The sequence below is a fragment of the Ipomoea nil genome, unplaced genomic scaffold, assembly GCF_001879475.1.
Source record: "Ipomoea nil cultivar Tokyo-kokei standard unplaced genomic scaffold, Asagao_1.1 scaffold2848, whole genome shotgun sequence".
Lineage (NCBI taxonomy): Eukaryota > Viridiplantae > Streptophyta > Magnoliopsida > Solanales > Convolvulaceae > Ipomoea > Ipomoea nil.
Genome location: NW_017619276.1, coordinates 1,874,570 through 1,895,864, shown reverse-complemented (window position 1 = coordinate 1,895,864; position 21,295 = coordinate 1,874,570). Strand labels below are relative to the sequence as shown.

The following is a 21,295-nucleotide window of genomic DNA, read 5'->3' as shown; positions in this document are numbered from 1 at the left end:
GTGGGTGTACTTCTCACGCCTTTGATCTTTATAAAAGTAAAAACACCCAGGTCTGGTATGGCCACGAACCCTTCAATAATGACAAATAGGGTTATAGAATTTAAATTTTGGATTGTCACGCCTTACATTACCAATCCTTTCCCGCGCTGTACTAGTTTCTGGAGTATCCGAAACTGGTCCAGGTGCTGAGTCAGAGTCAGAAGCTTTTACAAAACTGTCACAGCCTTGTCTTTTCCGCTAGAAAAACCTAAACCATACATGGTAGATGTTGTCCTTCCAGAATCCAAGATTTGGTCGACGGTGGAAGTGTTGTTCATCATTTTAATTCTCTTTTTGAGCATGTCCAACTCTTGTTTGAGTTCTTCTTCAATTCACGTTTGAGCCCGTCTTTGATGATGTTGTCCCTGTCAGTAATTTGATTTTTATACACTTTCCTAGCATTCTCTAGATTACTGACTTGACTCGACAAAGATCTATTTACTTTTACAAGAATTTCCTATTTTGCATACAACTTTTTATATTGTACTTCAAATGAGGGAACTGGTAAATCATGGTCTTCAGCCGACACATATTCTCCAGCTTCTGAGTCTACTTCAGCTTCTAGGTCAGACTCCATGTTGGCTATTGCAGTGAATGCCACAAGGTTACGGGAGATCTCTTCTGGATTAGATCCTAGATCAGGATCAGGTTCAAGTTCGTCATCGTCACTCCAGGTTAGAGCTGCCTACATCGACTTCTTACGCCTTAGGTATGTTGTGCATTCTGCTCGAACATGGCCGAAACCTTCACATTCGTAACACCTAATGCCTTTTGCACTTGATTTATCCCTGGATTGAGAGTTTCGTGATGGATGAAAATTAGATGATCCAGTGTTTTGGCTGTTACGTGATGCATTTGATGTTGATCCCTTCTAGTTTTGAAACTTTCTATTTCGAGAGTTGTTCATCTGTTTCACCTGTTTCAAAAGCTTCGAAAGTTGGTTAATTAAAAATTCAACGAGATCAACATTTACCTCTTCTAGATCAAATACTGACTCATGTTCTTCAGCTATAAAGGCAATGCTTTTCTTCTTTTTAGTGTGGTTAGAGAATATTTCCATCTCATAGGTTTGCAAGTTTCCCATTAATTGAGCTACATTTTTATCGTCCCACCTGTCATGTTCTTGAATCGCCGTTACCTTTATCCTGAAACGTTGAGGGAGTGAACGAAGAATCTTCTTGACTAGTTTAGGTTGGGAGAAAGGTTCGCCTGGAACGGTTGCACGATTTGCTAGTTCCTGAACATGGGCATGGAAATCAACTATTGATTCGTCTTCTGCCATTTTTAGAACTTCAAAGTCAGATTAAACCATTTGGAGTTTGGACTGCTTGACTGAGTTAGTTCCTTCATAGGTAGTTTCCAAAATCTCCCAAACGTCTTTGGCAGAGTCACAACCTGTAATAAGGGTAAACTGACTCTCATGCATTAAGGAATAAATAATATCTAAGACTTTATTGTTGTAGTTCGCAGTAGTCATCTCAGCAATTGTCCATTCTGTTTCTGGTTTGAGAACTAGAGGGGCTCCTGTAGTGGCTCCATCTTTGGTAGGATGAGTCCATCCAGTGGGAACTGCCCTCCAGATCATCTCCCCATGAGCTCGTAGGTGCATTTTGGTACGAGCTTTCCAGTATGCATAGTTGTCACCTGTTAATTCAGGAGGTTCTCTATGTCGTTCCATTCTGCAAAACTCAATGCACAGTAAGCTAAAGAAGAATCAAGAACAAAAACCGAGATCTTGTGTTCAAGAAACATGAGTAAGCCAGATCGATTAGACTAATATTTTAAGTCCCCGGGCTCTGATACCAATTGAAAAATGCTCGTGGATCTTGAATGCAAGATATAACCTAAAGGTTCATACTAAATTTTAATTCAATTATTAAGTTGGACTAGCTCTAGGATCTACTCCAGCCAGAATAAAGAAATTAAATATAAAAGCAAATGGAACCGTGCACCAGAAAATGTTCACGCAGTTCGGAGCCTCACTCCTATGTCTGCGGGGCCACTCATGCCAGCCCAATCCACTAGATGATCAACTAGGAGTACAAGGGGGAGTACATTACACACTAAAGCATAAACTACACTACTCCAGCGCAGCGCACTACTCCGATCCAGCGACTACTCCAGCGTCACCATGGACTTGACATGAAGGCTATCTTCATCACAACTTGAACCAGTTGAGAGACCTTCAACACACGAATGTATTTATAGAAAACCTAGTGTAGGATTTGAGGTATGATATGTATAATTTTAATCCTTGAATCTTCAACTTTAATGCTTAACAAAGTAGCATTTTATAGTGATGTATGAAACCTCTTTGGTATGAAAAAATGCAGCCTTCAATTTCTCAAATTAAGCTGCATCTCCTGATTTAAAAAGTCATGGAAGTAGGGTCTTGACCAAAATAAATGTTTGAATGAGTTTCACTTCTTCTGGATTACTTCCTGGAGCTGATCCTGGACTGCATCCTAGTGCTGACACTGGACTGGAGTAGGCGCTGATCCGACTCAACCTGACACAGACACTGGACCATTTTGACAACTAATTTAAGCCAACTTAAGTGGGTTTTAAATGTGTAACATTTTACACTTACAATATTAAAAGTATTTATAAAATGTACCATATTGACTAGTACAAATAATTCATTATTTTTTTAAATTGAAATAATGATTGTGATTTTCAACAACTTGTGATCAAATTCACCAATAAAATTTGATTTTCAATAAATTTAACATAAAGTTTAGTTAGTTTCAATTCTCTCTCTCTCGGTTGGTTTTATAGAAGTTGATCCAACATGAATCTGATAATAAAATATAAACAAATTGCGAGAAAATAAATTGACATAGTTTTTTTTACGTGAAAATTGTAAGGTGAATATTATGTGCATTTGGGCTTAGAATATTTCCATGGAGTTTAGGGAAGTTTAGAGGTTTTAAGGGTGCGAAGGTTATTTTTATGTAGATGAAAATAATCCCCTTGTCCTTGACCATACATATATGATCATTTATAGTCGAGAAGTGATAGTATATATAGTAATAACCATGTCTTTCAATAGTAATCGAGTATTTATGGTTACGTCGCGTTTGATTCAGAGAATAAAATATAAAGAGTATAATAAAATTCCAGCATGAATAGAATAAGAAAGGAATAGAATACGAATACTATGCTACTCTACTGTCTGGTTCACAAGTTGAATAAATATGGGATTATAGGAGTTATCATATACTTGTGTTTAGTAATTACAAGCTCTAAAGTACAAATCTCAATGAGAGTATTTTATTTTCCTTCTTGACTTGAGACAGTTAGTTATGGATAAGCTAAGTCAATCTAAATTGTAGAACTTTAATTTGCATATTAGAATCAGAATGTGAGCTTCACCTAGAGCATACTTTTGAATAGCAATGGCAAATATTTCTGTAAATCAAATGATGTATTAAGTTTGGAAGTTTGATGTAAAAGAATCACAAGTATAATAATAGGGGTGTGGTTAGACGAATTGTGTAAAAGGAGTTAATGATTGAGAGAAATTTTAATTATAAAAATATGTTACATACCTCACTAGTCACTATGAGGCAATAATTCCATTTTGAAGGTGTTGGAGAACACAGATTTGTCCTAACAATTTAGATAATATATCAAAATATATTGCATTACGCAACTACATTTCAAGAAAGAAAAACAACCAAGCCCTAAAACAAAAGTTTATTATGACAAACTGAGGTGCACTCGTCGATTGCAAATGCTCCCGTGTCATCATTACTAAATGAGCAAGGTATGTCGTGGGATAGGGATTGTGTAAAAGATATTTCTAATGACCGTGATGCAGAATTAATTCTGAAAATCCCAATTAGTGTTCCTAAACCCCATGATTCTTGGGTTTGGCATTGGGATCATAAAGGGGCATACACTGTGAAGTCTAGTTACAGACGACAAGTGAGCATGCTGCATGATGATCGGCTATGGAGGCTTTTATGGAATACCATTGTACCTCCAAAGGTTAAAACCTTTGGGTGGCAATTGGCATCGTCTTTTTTACCAATCTGGGATGCCCTTCGAAAGAAGCATATTGAATGTAATTTGATGTGCCATATGTGCAGGCAAGAAGAGGAGAGTGCTTCACATATTTTTGCAGCTTGTCCGGAGGCAATTGCGAGCTTACAGTCGTTACAGAGCTATTGGCATATCTATTGCACATGTGCCGGGTAATGTAGTCAATGATTGGTTTTTTGGCATTCTTTCTATGTTATAGGCTGAACAGGTTCCCAAATTCTTGATGGTTTGCTGGGGGATTTGGTGTAGCCGGAATGCTTGTGTTTGGAAGGGTGCTGCTTTTGATTTAAACCTGATGGTGCGCCATGCTCTTTTGTTTCTAGATAATTGGATTGCAGCCAATGAGTCTGTTGCTGTGTTGGTTGCCGCGAGACATATTGAGCGGTGGAGGATGCCGCGACCAGGGCGCTTAAAGATGAACTGATGTTGCATTAAACCATACAAATAACACAATGGGCCTTGGATGGGTGGTTAGGGATGATCATGGAGTGTTCCTAGCAGCGAAGAATATATGTGTGCCTGGAATTTATGATGTTAAGGTGGCTGAAGCTAAGCATGCGGGAAGCTCTGAGTTGGTTCAAAAATACCAGTTTGGATTTTGTGGATCTCGAGACAGATTCACAACTACTGTTTAATGCACTTTCTAGCGCTCCATTTTTTTTCTGCTTTCGGTTTAGTCGTAGGTGATTTAAAAGAATTAGCATCATCTATTATGGATATTGATTTTCGTTTTGTCAAGCAATCTGCGAATCGCGCCGCCCACTTTGTTGCTAGAGAGGCCGTTTCTGAGTCAGGTTGCCGGGAGTCGCTAGATGCCCCCTATTTTTCTGGTTCATGATTTAATGAATTAAGTTTTTATCCTAAAAAAAAAACAAAAAAAAAAAAAAACCAAAAAACAAACAAAAGTTTATTATAAAGATCAGTAGAAGTGAAGGAAAAAGCAAAAGCATACATCCTTGCACCACAAGAGCACAAAGAAAAATATATATATTTTTTAACAAAAGGGAATTAATTCATTAAATCATGTGAAATAACATTCCAAAGAAGATGGGGAAACATAAACACATTTTTTGTTCTTAAAGAAATTTCAAGCTCTCATGAAAATATCGAGCATATGGATTGTGTTCCAAATCATCCCAAACAATATTACTATCATCCCATTCTTCATCTTTATTAATATTCCTCTCACTGAAAATTTGAGCATTCCCACCTGGATTCAGACCAATATTAATTGGACTCTTCTTCACTTCACTTGCACAAATAATCTTCTTTTCTTAAGTTACCAAATTAATAAAAATTAGATCTGGTCCATAACCAACCTTGAAAAAAGGCACATTCTCTTCTGCAATCTCATCATACCTTAATTCCGTATAATCACTTGAACACACTAGCAATTGGCTCATTCCTACCGGGGTCCAAAAGTCATGATCAGTTATGTCACAGTGTATACTTGAATGTTTTCGCCAATTAATATTATTATTATTATTATTATCTCCATCCATTAACCAAATATTGATGAAATGATCATCAACCTCCCCAGATGGAAATGGATAACTAATTACAGCAATAGAATCATTTATAATCCTAATGAAATTAGTATTCAATTCTTATGGAATCTTAATCTTATCGAAAACCTCATCATCCATGTCAAACCAAATCAAATGATCGTTCAAACACAACCAATAATATTTTCCTTTTAAATAGCAGTTCCGACGGTAATTTAGGTAAGGAAAACGTTTAGGGCAGTGTGGAACTGCATCTATTTGCCTCCACTCTCACGAATCCTCTACTTGGCTACAAACCATTGCAATTTCATAACTATCTTTGCTATGATCTTCCAGCCCATTGCATTCAAATTTCAAAAGCATTATGATCTTCCAGCCCATGGTTTTAGACAGCCCAAATCCAAACCCTATACGTATAGTTGGCTTGTTGGGTGGTTTGTTAGGCACCTTAATCGAAGGTAAGGCCTTTATTTCCCTAGTGGATGAATTCAATGCGAAAACATCAAAAATCATGCCCGTAGAAAGCATTCTATTTGTATCATGCCCATCGACGCTTGAATAACCCTCGTCAACAATCAGGCATAGCACACCATGGCAACTCTTGACGTACCTGATTTTTGAGTTTGACATGTCTAGGTATTTACATCTAGTCTGTGACTCTGTTTCTTTGTAAAGCAAGTAATATAGTAGACCATGTACCAGGAAATCGGAAGAATAAAACTGTAGGAGAGCATAATTGTTTTTAGCTCATTTAAATTCGTAGTGTTTGTCCATGAAGAGATGATCATTTTTTATTAAATCATAAAAAAATTTACAAACACCACTACAAGAAAAATCGCGAATCAGGACGGAAACATTGCGACAGAACGTAATTCGTTGCCGATTTGCAACAGTTTTTGTGACGGAATGTGTTCCGTTGCAATTTTGCGACGGAAATGGTGACGAAATTCAATTCCGTAGCGATTTTTGGCGCAAAGTGAGTAAAAACTCGGGAAACATTGGCGCCCACATTTTGTTGACGGATTTTGCGATGGAATTAAGTTCCGTGCCCACAGTGGCGACAGAAATGACAACAATCGATAATTTCTGTCGCGATGTTGCGACATAATCGGCGACGATAATGAATTCCGTTGCGATATTTAGTGCAAAGTGGAAAACACTCCCATGTAATCTTTTTGCCAATAAATTGACGACGGAGGGTTACGACGGAAATTGCGACGATTATTTTTTCCGTCGTGAAAATATTTTATTTTTAAGTAAAGTTTATTTTCGCTGCAGAATGGGACAACGGATTCAATTTCATCTCAAAATGTTGACATATTGGCGACAGAAATGCGACTCCCTACATGTCTGTCGCGATATGACAATGGTATTGGCAACGAAAATTAATTATGTTGTGATGTTTGGCCCAAAGAGAGATTTGGCGTTTGAGGTTGGCGACGGAACTTGCGATGATCGTTCTTTCCGCCGCAAAAATATTTAATTTTTTAAGAAAAGTTTATTTTTGCTATAGAATGGGACGACAAAATCAATTCCGTCGCAATATGTTGACACATTGGCGACAGAAAATGCGACACCTTACATGTCCGTTGCGCTATGGCAATGAAAATTAATTATGGTGTGATGTTTGGCACAAAGAGAGATTTGACGTTGACGACGGAACTTGCGACGATCGTTTTTTTCGTCTCAAAAATATTTAATGGTCGAATTTTATACCAGGTGTGGTATTAAATTTGGGAGATTTTCAAAATTCGATAGAAGATTTTAATTTGCGTATGAATTCATATGTTAAAACTAAATTGCATAACTTTTTAATCACTATTTTACAACATCAGTAAACTTATTATAATAATGTCAATTTTAACAAAAAATAATTTAAGTTTTATTGTCTAATCAATATTGCTTTAAGAAGCTTTAATTTATTTTAATATAAAAAATTTGTTAGGACATTATTTCTTTACTACTACTTTTACTACAAGTTAAAAATACTCATTTTGATTATATCGAAAATAATCATTTTTATTTTATATTAATTATTAATTATTTAATATTTTAAAGATTACTAAACATTTACCTATTTTAACTTTTGTGTTAGATATTAATTTAATCGCGCAATTTACGCATTTTAACTAGTGTGTATGTGTATAAAACAATTCACTTAACCGATGTGTTTAGAATATTTTTTTTAAATGGATTCTTGGGTTCGAGCGTTTAACAATTTTCACTGGTTATACGCAATCTTAAAAATAATAATTAAAATTTGTGTGAATATTAAATAAAAGAAGATTTTGATCATACACAAATGTGATAAATAATTAAATAATTAATTTTCTCAAATATTTGGGAGGTATATTTATTTTAATCATTAATCTAAAATGGCATAGTTTTTATAATTTACATATTATATATATATATATATATATATATATATATATATATATATATATATTAAAAACTAATAATTTAATAATTAAAAATTAAAATTCAAACCCAAAATCTCTAATTCATAAAATCAAAATTAGAATTAAAACTTAACGACAATAATTTTAAATTTTAAAATTTAAAATTTCCACCTTCTTCTGAATTTTAAATTTCAATTCAAATTATAATTTTTTTTAAATTAAAAAAAATCTTATATATAATTTTTTTTTCCATAATAATTGTTTTCTTTAAAAAATTACATTATGACATCATATATATTTTTTTTAATTATATATATAGCTGAAGGTAGGCTTGGTGAGTTGATTAGGCGAGTTGCTATATTTGGAATGGGATTAATGAAGCTCGACCTTTGTCATATAATTAACCGGGTATCACGCCAAAATACTTCAGGAGAATATATACTTATTCATTCTATGATGTTTCAGGAATCTGGCAGGCATTCTGAAACACTTGACCGGACCCGTTTTGATTAACGAATATATGCCCGTTTTGATTAACGAATATATGTTACCTCTATGGTTGAAGTTAAATGGGCACTAGACACTTTAGTGAAAAAAAAAATATGTTTAGTAAATATAGTTAGGTGACGAAAAACAAATTAAAACTTCACCTAAGCTGGTAGGCATTCTGATTAACGAACGAAAAGGGAAGAGGTCTTTAGTACCTTTAACCATATAGGTAAGATCATATACTGTGGCATTTGTTATAGTTAACTGTTACATTTCAATGCTATTATTTATTTTTAAAAAATTATTATTTTTCTTTTAATTTTGAAAAATAATAATTAAAATAATTTTTTATATATAATTTTACATTATGACATCATATTTATGGGAAATTTGGAAGTAACCTGTAAAAAAATGATATTTGCACAAATTTTGAATGTTTAATGGTCTAGTTGCACATTTTTTTTTTGTTCAATTCAATTGTACAATGTGTAAAAATTCAGTGACCTATTTGTCACTTTTTTCCAAAAATAAATCCGACGATTCATGTTTTTTTGAAACATATGAGAACCTTTTTTAAAATATGGACTTAACATTCTCGGCCCTATATTTAAGTGACTGCACGGTGCTGATTGTCTTGTGTCTTTAATTAGTTTCCGTTTTTTATTTTTTAAAAGGGAAAATTGCACTTTTTCTCACTAAATTATATACTTATAGCACTTCTTCCCCCTTAATTATTTATGTAAGCACATTAGTCCCCTCAATTATTTTAAAAGTGGTGGTTTTTCCCCCAAATATATTAAATTGACATTTCTACCCTTAAAGTAAACATTTTATTTATTTCACTTCTCCAACAAATTATTGCGTATATGTAGCGATTACCACGGTTCGGTTCGAACTGAACAAGACACTATAACAATCGAATTAAAATTTTTCAGTTATGATTCAGATCTAGAACCCAATATTTGGATTTTAATTTATTAAATTTAAGAATAAAAAACAAAAAAACTAGATCATGAATCGTGAACCGGTGGTTCCGAATCCAGTTCGCGATTTTGAACCGTCTTTATTTTAAAATTTTATTTTTTATTTTAAAATAGTTAAATTCAACAATAAATGTATTTTATTTTTTCAGTTCGGAACATGAATCAGTCATTCCGGTTCGCGATTTTAATAAACTCTAAATATCGCGTTTTGATTATAAATTGTAATTGAAATATTTTGGTTTGGTTGCTATAGTATCTGTTTGGTTTGAACCAAATTATAGTAATAATTTGTTGGAGAATAAAAATAAATGAAATATTAATTTTAAATATTTATTTTAAGGATAAATATGTCCATTTAACATTTTAGAGGGAAAAAGAGCCACTTAAATAATTCAGAGGGAAAAAGTACTATAAGTATATAGTTTAGAGGGAAAAAGTGCCATTTTCCCTTTTTAAAATGTATTGTTTTGTTATGTTTCTTATTCAAAGGGCATTTTGGTCTTCTAGTTCTCCTCACGTAGCGACAAATCAGTATTGGAATCCTAATCCACGTTGGTTCTTCTTTCGTCCGTGCATTCCAGAGCTCATGCCGGCGATTCTAATCAAAGCGAATTTCGGTGTAGCAATGGCGAAGGGGTCTGATAGTCGCCGGCCGAAAAGGAGTCCATCCATTCTGGCGACGCCCTTTTCCAGGACGGGAGTATCACCTACGACGCATGCATCCGGGTGCCTTTCTGAAGAGTCGAACTTCTCTTCCGGCGTATCGACGGTGGGCTGGCGTGCTGGATGGTAGGGTTTCGAAAAGGTGGCAGTTGGGGCGGCAACTTTCCGAATGTGGTAAGCAATGTTTTCCTATTCCTTGTGTTCTCTCATTGTTTGGGTCTAAAACCAGCGGTGATTTGGGGTTGCTCGTGTCGTTGAGCTTGTGGCGTTCCGTCGGCCCTCGAATTAGGGCTAATATTGTGGCCATAAATTGATGAACGGTAAATTTTGTCTATAGACCTAGTTAGAGCAGAGTGATTTGGCGTAAAATTTCATACCGTAAATCCTTAATTTCTTTGCTATGGGGTGTCTTTAGCCGTATCAGGGGATTTGGTAATTTTCAATTTTAGGCATTTTATAATTCAATGTGGGTCTTGGGGCCATAAAATTCTGGGCGATATATTCTTGAAGGGTTCACTACAAGAAAAATGCACATAGACAACACTAGAAAGACAACAGTTTTTAAGAAAAGTGTTGTCTTTTGTATAAAAGACAACAGTTTGGTCCAAAACCGTTGTCTTTGATGCAACACTTTTGTCAAAGACAACGGTTTTTACTTAACCGTTGTTATAAGTGTGTTGTCTTTGTGCATTTTGTGAAAAGACAACACCACAACGACAACGGATTTTTAAAACTGTTATCTATGTGCGTTTTTTTTTTTAAAAAGACAACGGTTTTTTTAACCGTTGTCGTTGGTGTGTTGTCTTTAAGAGCATTAGAATACACAACACTAGAAAGACATCGGTTGTTTAAAACCGTTGTCTTTGTGCGCTCTTTTTTTTTTAAAAAAGACAACGGTTTTATTTAACCGTTGTCGTTGGTGTGTTGTCTTTAAGCGCACTAGAATACACAACGCTACAAAGACAACGGTTTTTTTAAACCGTTGTCTTTGCGCATTATTATTTTTTAAAAGACAACGGTTTTATTTAACTGTTGTCATTTATGTGTTGTCTTTAATAGCACTTGAATACACAACACTACAACGACAACAGTTTTATATAACCGTTGTCGTTGCGCGTTCTTTATTTGTTTAAGACAATAGTTTTATTTAACCGTTGTCTTTGGTATGTTGTCTTTAAGCGTATTTGAACACACAACACTACAAAGACAACAGTTATAAAAAATCGTTGTCTTTGCGCAATATTATTTTATAAAAGACAACGGTTTTATTTAACCGTTGTCATTTATGTGTTGTCTTTAATAGCACTTGAATACACAACACTACAACGACAACGGTTTTATATAACCGTTGTCGTTGCGCGTTCTTTATTTGTTTAAGACAACGGTTTTATTTAACCATTGTCAACCGTTGTCGTTGCGCGTTCTTTATTTGTTTAAGACAACGGTTTTATTTAACCATTGTCTTTGGTATGTTGTCTTTAAGCGTATTTGAATACACAACACTACAAATACAACGGTTATAAAAATCGTTGTCTTTGCACATCATTATTTAATGAGTTGTATAAAGCAAAGATAAGAATGTTAATAACAAGAGTTGAACCTTTAACCTCAAACTTAACAAATAAGGTTTAACCAACTAAGCAACATAAACTCTTGTGTTTAAATGTGCAACATTTAGTATATAACTGGGTTGCTTCTGTGTTGTTTGTGAAAACCAAGACAACAATTTTAGAAAATAATTAAAGGATCCCTTAGGAAGAATAGAACCCAAGACCTCTAACATAATAAACTAAGTTAAACCGACCAAACCAAATCAACACTTATGTACTCAAGTAAACTAATATATATACTTGATATAACCAATTTTCTTATGTGTTGTCTTTGAGACCCAAGACAATGATTGTATAAAATAGGTTAAGGATGCCACCACAAAAGATAGAACCCAAGACCTTTAACATAACAAACAAAGCCAAATCCACCAAACCACACCAACTCTTGTGTACTAAAGTGTTACACCTTATCTTTTAGCTATTATATCCTGAGTGTTAACAAGAATAAAAATGTAATTAAAATTTGTTGTCCAAATATATTGCATAAAAATTTAACAAATAAAGAATACAATTCAAAAGTTAATTTAATAGTTATATTTTCGTTCATATTTAAATATAAAATTATTCACCAAAATTTCAAAGTCAATTCATTAAAGTTTTATTTTCATATTATAATTAAGACCAATCTATGAATTCAAAAAAAAAAAATAAAAATATCAAGTATAAAAAACAATAGATTATATCTATAATATTTTTTTAAAAAAATTTGGGCACCCAAAATTGAGACACGTGGAGAATGAATATGAAAGAGTAGTTGATCGATGCCGTACAGTTAGCTATCACAAATTATGTCGTACATTGATCAAAGTCCACCAACGGCACCGTTACCGTGTCCACACTACAGTGTGGACACGGGTCCATAGCATAACGATTGGTTAGCTATATCCCATTTCTTTTGCCATGATCTTAGCTTTGTAATATAATTGGGCCGCGAGTTGTCGGTAATAAACCTCGGGGTATTAAAGGGCAAATTATGCTGTGCAACTGTTCTATGTTCATAATAGCTGAACAATGCATTGTGAACACGAGTCCAAAACGTACGACGTCGTTTTCACAAAATTATATGTTCATAATTTGATAACTATACAGTTTAGAAATTATGAATCAACAATACAGAAATTATGAATCTGTAGTATAGAAATTATGAATCTACTACATAGAAATTATGAATCTACTGTATTTAAATTATGAATCTACTGTATTTAAATTATGAATCTACGATTTAGAAATTATGAATCTACGCTTTAGAAATTATGAATCTAGAGTAAAGATTTTATGAATCTACAGTATAGAAATCTGTGAATCTCGCGTTCTGTACCTATATACCCGGTACTATTTTAATTGGGTCTAGTGACCCGGGTAATAAAACTAATATTTTCTTACCCTGTTCTATATCTATATTGTCCGGTTTAATTGGGTCTAGCGTTCCGGATGCCGCGAAAAATTTATTATTATTTTATTAGAGAGCGCGAAAAATCAACCCAAAATTTAGCCCTACCCGCCCAAACTTAGAAAATTTTCATTTCGCCCAATTTTATTCCTCGATCAAGAGAGTTCTACCCCCAATATTCCAAAATTTCATTTCGCCGATCAGGAGAGTTCTTCACTGCCATCCCTCTGCCGACGACGACAACCAACAGCCATCGCCTCAGCCTTAGCCACACTCGCCGCCGCCCTTCCTCTCGCCCTCTCATTTCCGAGACCTCCGGCCGCCGCTCTTCCTTCGCCGACGACGACGGCCGACAGCCACAGCCTCAGCCTCAGTCACACTCGCCGCCGCTGCTCTTCCTTCTACAGCTCTCTGTTAAGTGCACAGGCCTCATTGTAAGTCTAATCTTGCTTGTCTTTCTATTTTTTTTTCATTCCAGTCTAATCTTCCTTCTATACAGCTCTGTTATATGCATGCTATTTAGGTTTCACTCTTTGTGGTTAAAGAAAAGGTCTCAATTTCTTTAAAAGATTCGTTTGTGTGAATTGTTGTTGCTTTGATTTGCTTTTGAATTTTGCATTTGGATAAAATCTGGGCTAGTCTCATATTGTTTTAATCTGCTTTAATTTTTAAGGTTTTGCTTCTGTTTTTGCAATGATGAACAAGATTAATTCATATTTCTTAAGCAAATTTATTATATGTGTGTTAAAAGATCTTCTATTATGTGATGTTAATTAGGCTGCATTGATTGTATGGAAATTGTTATGTTGTGGAACCGTATCCACCTTGCAAGGTGGGCATGGTTCCACAGCATAATTTGCCGAGATGATAGGAAAAGGGATTCCCCCGAATACCATCACTTATGCTCCCTTAATTAATGGTGTCTGTCTGGATAATAGGATTGTGGAGGCTGTAGAACTATTTAGAAAGTTGGTGAGGGAGAATGTGTGCAAAATTAATCAAGTTATGTGGCATTCTTATAACTGGGCTTTGCAACATGGGTCAACAAGCTTGTTGGATATGATACTATTCTGATTAATAGTTTGTTGAGTTCTCCGGGTCAATGTATTAAGTAGTTCTCTATATCTCATTTTACAGTTATTGCATACAGGACAAAATATGACGCAGCTTTTTGTGCTTTCCTCTTCAAACCTTGTGTTCTCCTTTCGTTGTACCCTAGAATAGTCACATCATTACATATGCAACAGGTTGACATGCATTATTCTGAATGCACATTTTATTTTTATTTCTGTAGTGCAATTCCTTAACACTTCTTTATGGTCCCTTTTCTGCAGTTTTGCCTCAGGCTTTCACAATTTCTGACATGCATTACTAGCCATTACTTATTTGGTTTTATGATTTTGCTTGGGAATTAGTGTTCCTATTAAAATGAGCCACATCTCATGCTCATTTTGAATTTGATTTTTTTTTTTTAAAAAAAAAGTACTTATTATGAAGAGTATATGGTATATGTTGCATATGGTTCATATTGTTTTTTCCATGATTCTGATGGTTATTTGGAACTTGCATGCAGGCTATCTTTATAATCACCAAACAAAGGAGTTCTTTAATCTTACTTATGCACATGAGTAACTTGAAAGAGATGGTTTGTTACTTGAAAGAGAACTTCAAGTTCTGAGGTAAATAAACAAGCTAAGTTCTGAGGATTCTCACTACCAAACCAATCATTGCATGTCTAGTATTATGCTTTCCTTACTTAGTGAAACACTTTGCATGTTTAAGGAAAAGTTGAAATGGATACACGAATGGGAGCTGCTCCTGCACCAAATCAAGTTCTGGTGAGTTCAGGTAATTGCATTTTCTTGATATTCAACTTAGTTTAATCATGCATATAGTGGAGTCTTGTTGATACGTTCGTTTCTTGTGCTTTAGTGAAATTATGCCTCGGATTAAAGATTTAAAGCTAAAAAAAATAGCTTTCTCCTTCTTTCTTTACTTGAGTTTCAAGTTCAATGTTGGAAAAGTTGTAAACCTTTAGTTCTAATAAAATGCTCTAAATGTTATTCTGTGGTGAGGGAGTCTACATTATATTAGTATTTGAATCCTTGTTGTGCTTGCATCATTTGAAAATTTATGAGTCTGTGAGTGGAACACAAGTCATATGAGTGTTTGTAGGGAAGTTTGTCATTGTCTTGGAATGGTAGTCTATAGCAGGCACTCATATATACAGCCATACAGGATGAGCTCATACCTCCTATGAGGTTGTTGTCATGGAAATTGTCACTGCAAAGATGGACATTCATAATGGGTGTCCAAATCTGCATTCAATATAAATAGGACACAAGCTGATTGAATGATTTAGTGGTGATGCAGTTGTACATTATATGCCTTGTAAAATGAACTGTTTGATTTTTCCTCATGTCCACTTAATTGCTGGTGGATGAATAATTTTGATATGAAGTTACAGCATTCCCATATGTTAGCTTGGATTGAGATAAATGAACTATTTCTAGAGAAGTATTTTCTAGATTTAGTTAGCTTTCCCAGAAGGTGGACCATAATATCAAACAAATTGTCAGATGCTTTGTTGAAGTATTCAGATGCTTTCTATTCTACAAACTGCAGGCGCTCATTTCTAGAGCAGAAGTTGGCAAGCTTAGATTTGCCAAAGTAGGAGCAAAAGGTTCTTCTCAAGGACTTGGAACGTAAAGAGACAGAATATATACGTTTCCAAGTATGTTTAGATTATCTTTTTAGATTTAAATATATTATGCACCTATAAGTTCAATAAATAAATTTTTTTTTTAGCCATTAGCATTATATTTCTTGCAAAAATGGTTGCTAAAGTACATATAAACAACACTCAACTTTACATATTAAAAAACATGTTTACCTCGTAGATATACTTTTCCCAACCAACCCTTATTTCTTCACTATGTAAAGTTGATTGTTGTGTATTTATGTTTTTGATCAACTATAATTGATCCTTAACTTTATCATCAGTTCTCAAACTTTTCCCTTTGAATTACCTAATTTTCAGTTTTGTGTTCCTATTTGAGGCTATACTTTGCAATTCATTAGGCTCTTGAACCTTTCACCATTGGCTCTTGGACCATTTTAATCATTTGGAAATTTCACCAAGGGCTTTATATACAAGGCTGCTTGACAACTGCTCTTCTGGCAAGTCTGATTTTGTATGGCAAATTTGTGTTTCTTTAAATGTTCTTCTCTTCTTTTGTGAAACCACCCTCATCCTCTTAATCTTTAAAGTGATCAAACTCCTTAATGAACTAGTAAAGGCTTGTCCCATATTAGAGAAATATTGTAAGCTCTAATAGTCTAATTACCTCATCTTACCATAGCTGGTTTTCCATACGGATATGATGAATTCAATGTTTCCCAGGCTAACTTTTTTGAAAGTTCTGTTGATACAGATTGTTATTGCATTTCCTTATCGGAGGAATGGCGAAATTGTAAGCTGCAAATACCGGGATATAAACAAAAGAAAAAGATTTTGGCAGGTGCTTGTCAATACCATTTCTTTAGCTAAGAAACACATTGATTTTAAAGCTTGATATAGTGCTACAGTTTATTTTCTAAACTCCACTAGCTGCATTCACACATTATTCATATTATGATTATTATCCACATTTATTGATTCAACCCTTATTGTGTCTTATCTATAAGGCTAACCTCTTCACCTTTGAGTTGGGGAAATTCCCTCTTAATTCTTAAATGATAAAAAGTGGTGACTACTATTCAGATTTTTCATTTTAAGATTTTCTTCTATTTATTGTTCTTGATGCTTTTGATTCTAAACTATGAATATCATTTGCTTTTTATTTTGTTTTTTGGCACAGTGTTACGTTACTAATCTCTTATTGTTGTGCCATTGTTACTTTTAGGAAAGTGACACTGAAAGGATATTGTATGGATTGGATGATATAACGGGAGCAAGTGATATAATTAGTGTAATCTCAAGTCTCTTAAATTTTCCTCTTTATAGAAGCACTTTAGGATTGTGCTCTTTATAAATGCCTACTCTTTTATTGCAGATTGAGGGTGACAAAGCAATTATTGATCTGGTGCGTTCTGAATGGGCCGATATTCTATGAAGTTATTAGAGTAGGTATGATTTGATCATTAGAACGTTGTGATCATTTAGACTTGGTTCGTGGAATTGTTTTTTGTAGTATTATGACTTGGATGATATATGATTCGATTAGAATTGGTCATGGAAGTATTTAGACTTGTTATTTTGAACCTTAGCTTGTGCAAAATTATGTAACTACACTTGGCCATGGTGAATGGATAAATTGATTTTTTATATGATTAAAATTTAAGCAGGTTAAAAACGGTTAAAAACCGTTGTCTATTTTACAATAGACAACAGTTTGAAACTGTTGTCTTTTGTACAATAGACAACAGTTGAAACTGTTGTATTTTCTACAAAACACAACAGTTTATGGGCGTGACTTTTAACAACAGCGATTTCAACAACACACAATAGACAACAGTTAAAAACCGTTGTCTATGTGCATCACTTTTAACAACATCGGTTTCAACAACATTGAATAGACAACGGGTCAAAAACCGTTGTCGTTGGTAGAAAAGACAACGGTTAATAACCGTTGTCTATGTGCGTGACTTTTAACAACACCGATTTCAACAACACTTAATAGACAACGGTTAAAAAACCGTTGTCGTTGGTAGAAAAGACAACGGTTAATAACCGTTGTCTATGTGCGTGACTTTTAACAACACCGGTTTCAACAACACTTAATAGACAACGGTTAAAAAACCGTTGTCGTTGGTAGAAAAGACAACGGTTAATAACCGTTGTCTATGTGCGTGACTTTTAACAACACCGGTTTCAACAACACTTAATAGACAACGGTTAAAAAACCGTTGTCGTTTCTAGAAAAGACAACGGTTATTAACCGTTGTCTATGTGCGTGACTTACAACAACACCGGCTTCAACAACACTTAATAGACAGCGGTTAAAAAACCGTTGTTGTTTCTAGAAAAGACAACGGTTAAAAAACCGTTGTCTATGCGCGGGACTTACAACAACACCGGCTTCAACAACAGAAATTATACCCCTACGACAACGGTTATTAACCGTTGTTTATGTGCATTTTTCTTGTAGTGGTTAGTGTGTAGGCATTCTAGTAGTGTTTTGCAGTAGTATTAGTAAGGGTGTGCATCTAATGTGCTAATGCTAGATGTCTTGATTCTTGAATACACAAGCTAGGTACATAGAAGTGTTAATAGTGCTGAAACATATAAAATATTCTGCATACTACTGGGCGTTTGGTTGGAGAGGGGGAATTACGTGGGAAAGAAATTGCAATTCAATGGGAGATGAATTACTGGGAATTACTGGGAATAAATTCCAGCATTTGGTTGAATAGAATTAATGGGAATTTTAATTCTAATGTTTGGTATATATGAGAATTGAAAGGGAATAAGTAGTATAAAGTAAAAAATGTCCATTGTTGTTGTTAGGCATTAATTTTAGGTTAAAAAATGAAGGGGTAATTTTGACTCATCACTATCTTTTTTTCTTCCTAAAATCCCAGGAATTAAAATCACAGGGGGACATGGGATTTTAATTCCATGAAAATGGGGGAATTGCAATTTCATAGAATTGCAATTCCTTTCAACCAAACAAGGAAATTTTGTGGCCTTTGGAATTAGGTGGGAATTAAGTTGGAAGGAAATTTAAATTCCCTTCAACCAAACGCCATGCTAGTGTGCATTATCTAGTTCTTAAAGGTTGACAATCTCAGGTATATGCCATCATGAGAAACATACAAGTTTCCTCTTTCTTTTTTTCTTTTTTTTTTTTAATAAGTACTTGGGTGTATGATTGAGAAAATACTTAGCGTATGATTCTATTATTTGAATTTGATTCTTGCAGATCACTACTTCCTCTTTGATCTCTCGAGTCAGGTGGAGGCTTGGAGCTATTTTTCCTTCACTCAAATGCCAAAGCAGTGATCATGAAACTCATTAAGAACGTAAATCTCATGGTATAGTTAGGCCTTTCAAATGATATTTCATCTATTTCATCTTTCAACATTCACTTGGATTCATTGTATATACGTGAGGCAAAATCACTCCCTTTCTTAAGAGTTTTATCTTTAATGCAGTTGACAACAGTACATTTAGTTGATGCACATTTATGTAGTGATCCTAGAAAGTATGTGAGTGCATTGCTTTTTCCTATATCAACCATGCTACTATGGTAAGCTGATGGAAATATTAGAAACTGAGTATACTGCTTTACCAATTAAACACATTGTCTTGTTCAAATGTTAATGGTTCAATCCAACTCCTAATGTTGTAGTTAAGGTGCATAACAAGTATACTTTGGTTGAAATAAATTACCGAAAAAGGTTTAATAGACGTGGGGGTATTTTAGATGGAGTTGTCTAATCTACGCATACCACAGGATCAACATCTCATTCCAAAGTTACCATTCAACTTGTAAGTTCATTCGAATTGTTTAAGTTATAAGTGATTATGTTTGGATTGTTTGAATTATGCGTTATTGTGTTGGTAGAAACTTTTATTGAGATTATTGACTTTATTGTGATTTTATTTTATTGTGCCTATTGAGTTGATGTTTGAGATGTTTACATTATTTATTAAGCAAGGAAACTATGCTGATTTTTTTTTTATCGGAATTTTGTCTATTTTATATTATAATTATGTGCTATTGTGTTGGTAGAAATTTTTATTGAGACTATTATGATAAAATCATTGTGATTTAATTTTATTGTGTCTATCGAGATGATGTTCAAGATGTTTGTGTTATATATTAAGTAGGGAGATAGTTCTATTTATAAAGGAAACTCATGCTACTTTTTTTTTTTTTTTTTTTTTTTTTGAATTTCGTTTGTTTTAAAATCATAATTATGTATTTTTGTGTTGCTAGAAACTTTTATTTAAGCTATTGTGATAAAAAAATTGTGATTATGTTATATTCTGCTTATTGAGTTGATGTTTGAAATATTTGTATTATATATTATAATTTTATTTGTTTTATTTTGTTTATATTTTTAACTAATTTTTAGGAAGCCCATCGTATTTTGAATTGTTCAAGCATACACATACCAAAAAATATGATGGATAAACATTTATAGTTGAAAAAGACAAACAAATCAATGTAAGTTTATTTATCTTGATTTTCCTTGAATATATATATATATATATATATATATATATATATGAATTTTGATAAAAATTGTGCTAAATTTGTAAATTTTTGTAGGAGCAAGTTTGCATTGCAACTGGAGGTATTAACACAAAATGGAGAGGAAGTGGATGAGAGTCAATTGTACTATGATGCAGTTGGAGGGCATGATAAGAAAAGAAGAGTTTATGGACTTGGCTCATATGGTACCTTCGTTCGCAGTTCAATAAATGCTAACACATCATACAATATAACATCAACCTTGCAACCATCAGACAATGCTTATTCTGCAAAGATGCAAGATGAGATTGAGAATTTGAAGGCTTTTATGGTTCTTATGCAGCAAAGGTTAAATGCTCTTGAGAGTGAGAGAGCTGGTACTTCATCATCACCCTCATCACAACAGTTTAACTTGATATGATTTTTCTTTCATTAATTCCTATATTGTTATTTAGACATGAATTTGTTATTAAGTACAACATTTAATTATTTTGAACTACAAAGTAGTTGCACTATTATATTTAAATTATATTATATTTTAGTTTGAATTTAACATTTTAAATACAATTATTAGAATTTTAACAAAATACTAATAATTACGAAGGTATTAACAAAATTGTAATTTAGAAAAATTACGACGAAATATAATGTTAACGATGAAATATTCATTGTAATTATGGCGATGAAAAGATTTTTGTCACTCAAAATGAGATGAAATCACGACAGTGATTAGTTCTTTTATTTTTTTACGACAAAATTTTGGGACGGAAAACAAATTTTGCGACGGAATATCTAGTGATGCAATTACTACGGAAATTTGTTCTGTCGCTTTCTTACAACGAATTTGTGTGATGGAAGACAAAATTTACAACGGAAAAGTTAGCGACAGAATCACGACAACAATTTGTTCCGTTGTTTTTTTACGACAATTTTATGACGGAATACAAAATTTGCAACGGAAAGGT

At 33.7% G+C, this 21,295-nt stretch overlaps 2 long non-coding RNA genes across 2 annotated transcripts; one reads left to right on the top strand and one right to left on the bottom strand.

The window, feature by feature from the left end:
- Nucleotides 1–588: 588 nt before the first annotated feature.
- LOC109160471 lies at nt 589–14,858 on the bottom strand. The gene is made up of 3 exons (XR_002050746.1): nt 14,762–14,858; nt 4,709–4,713; nt 589–600 (listed from the first exon to the last, which is right to left on the bottom strand). It is a non-coding gene; the product is annotated as an uncharacterized LOC109160471 (long non-coding RNA).
- Nucleotides 13,341–17,274, top strand: LOC109160470. The gene is made up of 7 exons (XR_002050745.1): nt 13,341–13,562; nt 14,702–14,807; nt 14,911–14,976; nt 15,754–15,862; nt 16,563–16,649; nt 17,034–17,099; nt 17,184–17,274. It is a non-coding gene; the product is annotated as an uncharacterized LOC109160470 (long non-coding RNA).
- Nucleotides 17,275–21,295: the final 4,021 nt, after the last annotated feature.